The sequence below is a fragment of the Olea europaea genome, chromosome 6 (assembly GCF_002742605.1).
Source record: "Olea europaea var. sylvestris chromosome 6, O_europaea_v1, whole genome shotgun sequence".
NCBI classification, from domain to species: Eukaryota; Viridiplantae; Streptophyta; class Magnoliopsida; order Lamiales; family Oleaceae; genus Olea; species Olea europaea.
In genome coordinates, this window is record NC_036242.1 from 25,812,971 (window position 1) to 25,817,988 (window position 5,018).

Below are 5,018 nucleotides of genomic sequence, written 5' to 3' on the forward strand. Positions count from 1 at the left end.
GATCATATAATCTGTAATCCATTTTACTATAACACTTCTCCCACCAAGGAATCATACTCTGTTAGATTACTTAATGGTGACATTTCTTCAATTACTCATAGAGGTGTTCAAGTTATTGATTCCATTTCCATCACCTTAGGAGATGTACTATGCCTGTCCTTTTTTAATTTTAATTTACTTTCAGCCGAGAAACTCGTTGACCTACTTCATTGTTGTTTGGTTTTCTTCACATGGATGCTCCAGATCGATGATTAGGAAAAATCAACGGTGTAGGCCGTAGCATCATCTTGACATCAATGGAAGGTGATCAAATAAAATATACAGTTAGGTATGAATTTAAGGAAACTAACAATGAGACATAATATGAACCATTCATTATCTAACTGAACTTAGCATAGGAAATAGGAGTGTCTCCAATAATCCTCAGTGACTCTTAAGTTATTGTAAACCAAATCCAAAGCATATTTCTAGCTAAGGATGCGAAGATGACATCTTACCTAGAATTGGCCAAGCAGCTTTATAGCAAGCATTTTCATTAACAATGCCTAAGTAGATACAATAGCCAGTCTCGTAGAAGCTATGAACAAAAAAAAGCAAGTTCATCTAGTAACATACTTACAATGGCCAATGATATTGAAACTAGTTGAAGCAAAAATTCTCCATTCAACATAAAAGCAATCTTGATGACATCAATTGTTAGGTACCTCCAAAATGATGAGTTGCCACCAAACAAGATGAAGATCGACAAACTAAGACTAGGGTTGCCAATTTTGTGTTATAGTTGACAAGTTGTGTAGAAGATCTTTCTTTGGACCCTACCTCTAATGTATTGGCACCTTTGAGATCGAATATGTTATGAGTTCTTAAAGGGAAACATGACAAGAAATTAAACTAACTAACTAATCTACACCCTCGCTGTGTATGTTTTGTTTCTCGCTTCACACTTGGCCTTTTAGCTTTCTTCAATATCTTTTCTTTCTCATTTTCTAAAATATTTAAGTTGGAACAAACAATAAAAATAATTAATCAGTATATCCACATGCAAATTTATGCTAGTTTAACTAGGAATGAAGATTGTAAACAAGTTATGACCTAAAAAATAATTTACTTACAAACATGGGATCAATGATGCTATTAGGCTCTGTTGTTTCGTTCTTCATATTTGTATATAAAGTAGTACTTACTCATCTATTGCTTTCATCTTTATGCTTTTGATCAAGGTCGGGTTTATGCCTCCACATTAATTTATTTTTCCATTTATGTCATGGTAGGGGAATACTAACCTCTCCATCTTGATGAAAGTAATAAATTACAATTGCTTGTGTATGGGGCAACACCAAAAAGCTTAACAAGACTTTAAATTCCAACTATCTCCCATTGCTTTAGAAAGAAAAACTTAAGAAATGAGTAAACATTTCAAAGCTGGGGAATCATATTAAGTTTTCATAAATAAGAAGGTTCTTTTATAAACGAAACAAACTTTTTCATCTGATTATGCACTCATTAGGACAACTATATTTTCTTATTTATAATGTATTGAGCATATATCAACCTAATGTAGATGTAGATATTTTAGTTATAGATAAATCCCTGACTTGGATAAAATTGGCATGAAAGAGGCATTTTTGGAGCTTAATTGGAGTTAATTCAGAGCAATTGATGCTTAGCTGAATTGCAATTATCAATTGAAAGACTTTTGAGGGCAATTGAAACTGATTCACAAGTTTTTGGGCTTGATCTGAGGTTTAGAAATTTTGAGGATTCATTGCAAACTTTAGAACTTGTATCGGTCAACTATAGATAATTGAGGAATATTGAGTACTAAATAATAGCAATTTAAATATGAAGGACTAAAGGAAAAAAGAAGAAAGGACTAAAGTTGGACCAAAAAGAGAAGTCAATCACCAAATTGCACTTGGCTAAAAATAAGAGGTGTCTTCTATACATTGGACTAGTAACCATTTTATGTGAGACGTGCGATCGTAGATTGTGTTATTTTACGATTGTACATTTTGCTCTTGGCTGGAAGATTTGCTTTCTTTATTTTGATAAATCTCTTCTTGGAAATCTTTTAGGGCACGTATTTGACCTAAATCTTGTGCTATAATATATATTTTCATTTACAAATAATCAAGGAAGTTAAAAAGCTCAAATGTAAATATTCTATCAAATCAAGAGAGCTAGTTAGAGAGAAATCATTATTCTTTATAAAGCTTTGAAAAAGCTTTTCATACAATGCACCTTCTTGCATTTTTTCTACATCAATTACTTGTGATTATTGAAGAAGAAGAAGACAACAAATGAGAATTCAAGATTCAAGAGTTTTTTCATCTTCCGAAATCGTAATTTTCAGGTAATGTCATATACCTTTAATTGGTATTCTTGTAATCTTATGATATTTTGGTTAGTTGTTTAAATGCTAGGATAGCATTAAGATATACGTCATGAAATTTTGATATAAACTGTAAGATTTTGACATTAAGACAATTATTTGGTGTTGTATTTTTGTTATGCTCTTAATGCTTTCAATTAATTGGCCACCAATTGAATTGATGTGGATTTCTATAAACATTTAGAATAAGTAATAAGGAAGATATCTTGTGATAACATTCATTATAAGGTCCAATAGACATTAAAAATAATTGTCTATCTTTGAATTATCCAAATATTTTTAATGCGTTTTAGAAATGCTCAAATTCAAGATAGGTTATTTTCAAGTCATATGTGAGGGTATGTTCAACTAATCTCAGGAGGAACTATTAAACATGATAGGGACATTTGATCATAATATCAAACAATTGTCATTAAATTGTAAATTGTTGTTAGGATGGATGGGTGTAGGGAATAACAGCTACTAGAGTTTGTTAAATTAATTAATAACACTTCCTATTTGTTATATAAGGAAGTTAGTTAATCTTAGGTCGTTAATATCATCATCTCTCACCTCTACTGTGATTTTACATTCGATCAGAGTTAGGTTAACGTAGAACTAGGCTAATACATATTATTTATGAAATCAATACTTGGACTCTGAAGAGAAAAATTTGTAATTTTTCTTATTAATTAAAATTTTCTTATTAATTATGTACAATACACAGTCCTACTTATAGTACAAGAGAGGAGAGTATAAAAGGAAAAAAGAAATTTCCTACCATATCTAAAGATTACAATAATCAAATAATATCCTAACTATGAAAAGCCAATTAATATTCTAACTAAGAAAATTATCTATAATTTCCAATCTTGGTCCACAAGTATCTCGTGATTTCTATACTCCTTCTCAAGTTGGATCGTATATATTTATCATATCCAACTTGAAGATGAAATCATCGAATTTCTGTCTAGGTAGTCCTTTTGTGAAGATATATGCAGTTTGTTCTTGCGTGGGAACATAGGTCATGCAAATAATTTATTCATCAACTTTTTCTTTGATAAAGTGTTTGTCTATCTCCATATGTTTAGTTCGATAATGCTGAACTGAATTTAGATAAATGTTGATTGCTGCTTTATTACCATAATAAAGTTTGATTGGTGATTTTATTGTGACATTTAATTCTTTTAGAAGTTTCTTCAACCATAGTTCTTCACATATACCCTATGCAACAGTTTTGAATTCATCTTTAGCACTACTTCTGGCTACTACATTCTATTTTTTGCTTCTCCAAGTTACTAGATTTCTCCATGCAAAGGTATAATAACTGACCAATCCGCACTCGTAAAGACTTCCACTTTCTTCCTTTCACTCCTTTTGAAGAGTAATCCTTTTCCTTGGGAGCCCTTAGCTACCCGAGTATTTTATAGACATCTTCTACGTGACTTTCCTTTGGAGAGTGCATGTGTTGGCTTACCAAACTAACTGTAAATGCGATGTCATGTCTAATATGTGATAGGTCGATCATCTTTCCATTTAATCTTTGATATCTATCTATGTCTACTAGATTTCCTTCATGGTTAGTTTATTTCCCATATCTACAAGTATATCGCTTGGTTTACATCCTAGCATGCCAGTTTTAGCTAGAAGATCAAGAACATATTTTCGTTGTGATACACTCATGCTCGTTTTGATCTAGCAACTTCCATTCCCAAAAAATACTGCATTGATCCTAGATCTTTTACTTCTAATTTAGCAGCTACCCGAGTATTTTATAGACATCTCTATTATATTATCTCCTGACCGAACAATAGCATCGACATATACGATCAGAATCGCTTTAGTACTATTTTCAAATTATCGAAGAAACATAGTGTGATCTGACTGTCTTTAACGGTATCCTTCACTTCTCAACACTCTTGCAAATCTATCAAACCAAGCTCTTAGTGACCGTTTGAGTCAATATAAAGATTTTTTCGATTTGCATACTAGGCCTTTTCCTCTTTGCAAAAACCTGGTGGTAACGACATGAAGACTTTTTTCCTTCAACTCTCCATTCAAGAATGCATTTTTACTGTTAAGTTGCTGAAATGGTCAATTGAAATTTGTGGCTAATGATAGAAGAACTCGAATTGTATTCACCTTTGCTACTGGTGCAAATGTTTCAATGCAATCAATGCCATAGTTTTTGTGTACATCCTTTTGCAACCTTCCGAGCTTTATAACGTTCTATTATCTCATCGGTAGTTTATTTTACATTGAAGACCTATTTGCATCCTACGGGTTTCTTTCCTTCTAGTAATTGCATCACTTCCCAAGTTCTATTTTTTTCAATGCATGCATTTCTTCTAACACTGCCTCTCTCCATTCTGGAATTTTCAATGCCTTTTGAATAATTCTTAAAATAATTGTAATATCAAGGTGAGTTGTAAAAGTACGAAATCCTATAGATCTTTAAGCAATATAGGACATAAATTTTGAAATAGGATGTTGAGCGCTTGACCGTGGCTATTTTTTGAGAGTAATAGGTAAATCAGTATCAGATATTTCTAATCCCTTCGAGAATCTGGAGCTATCATTGGTTCTGACTCTCGTGGTGCTTCAATTATTAGATTCTCCACATACTTTGATTTTGGTTTCCTTGAGT